Genomic DNA, 1,432 nt, shown 5'->3' on the forward strand with positions numbered 1-1,432 from the left:
TTCCACCACAGCTAATACAGCCATTTTCATATCATCTTCCAACCATGATTGTCTGTTTGATTTCCGAATATAATTACGAACCATACTAAGAAAAATAAAACAATTCAATAGGTACTAATAAATTGTTTAAATTCAACCATAGCAATTGTCAAAATATCAACGTAGTAAAACCGTACAGTGTATAACCATACGATTTTGCCCCACAAGACTATTAAAAGTTTTCGAGCTTTATATCAAACATTAAATTAATAAATGAATGCATTTATACAACAAATGTAAATTACACTTCATTAGCTATTGAATAATAAATATGACATACCTGAACAATTTTTTCGCATATAAAAATTCACTCTTTGAAATGTTGATAATATTTAAGTAATTGAAAGTAAAAACATAAAACGTATTTATTTTAAAAACGTGATATCAAAACAAGTGCACTATCATATTCAATAGATAAGCAAACAAAACGTTTCAAATCGGTGTCTTCAGTTTACCTCCATGATAACAATTATTGATAACATTCCGATAATACGATTTTGCCCCGCATACGGTAATACCCCGTCTTCCCCTATATGTACTTCCGCGCTCAATATGTTTTTTAATTCTTCAATAAATCTAAAATAACATATCCGTATTAAGTCTAAATAATTACCTTTACCAAGATTGAAATAATATTATCCCTTCACCTGAATTAACTTATTATTTGCTTATTATTATTATTTATCTTTTTCTGTAGTTTCTACTTAATTTATATAAATGGATTGGTCTTATCTTCAGGACAACATAGTTAAATATACATTTTGTTAATATTACATCGGCTATTGGATCGTGACAGTGTGTAATATGGTGGTCCATGTCACACACTAATCCATGTGCCTCTAATAAATTTAACATTCTGCCATTTTTATTAATTTTTCCTATGTAACCTGAGTATAAAACCTCCTTAATTTCTTTTAAATTGAATTCATTATTATTCCTATCACTATATGCGGTTATATTTAAGGATGCTATTATCCCCTGTAATCTTAATCTTTTAATTATTGTTAGGTCCGTGGATCCGTTCCAAAATATTATTATTGGTTCTCTATTGTCTATGTACAAGTATCTTTGCAGGTAAACAGTTGTCAAGGTTGACACCCCCTGATGGTTAATACTTCCATACAATTGGTCCAACAATGGTGCGGTCAAGCTTGGCTTATCCCTGAATACCCTTTTGATACTTTGCACGACCTTGCTTAGATCACGGCGCCGGAACCTCCTTAACTTATTGTCCTGTGTCAACACAAGAGGGCTCCCTTCCAGTTTTTCTGGTTTATATTTGTTTAAGCTGTTTGATATGGCGCCGGATACCAATAATATTTCGGTTTTGTTCATCATAGTGAACTCGAAATCCACTATGAGAAACGGATCTGTGAACTAGAAATAAACACTC

General features: G+C 31.5%; 1 protein-coding gene across 1 annotated transcript in view; it reads right to left on the minus strand.

The window, feature by feature from the left end:
* LOC100569183 overlaps positions 1-937 on the minus strand; it is a 13,432-nt gene extending 12,495 nt beyond the window's left edge. Inside the window, exon 1 of the mRNA XM_029491493.1 lies at positions 95-937. The gene's annotated coding sequence lies outside the window, so the exon portion shown is untranslated. The remainder of the gene's footprint in view (positions 1-94) is intronic.
* Positions 938-1,432: the final 495 nt, after the last annotated feature.

Source organism: Acyrthosiphon pisum, chromosome X, assembly GCF_005508785.2.
Source record: "Acyrthosiphon pisum isolate AL4f chromosome X, pea_aphid_22Mar2018_4r6ur, whole genome shotgun sequence".
Taxonomy (NCBI): Eukaryota; Metazoa; Arthropoda; class Insecta; order Hemiptera; family Aphididae; genus Acyrthosiphon; species Acyrthosiphon pisum.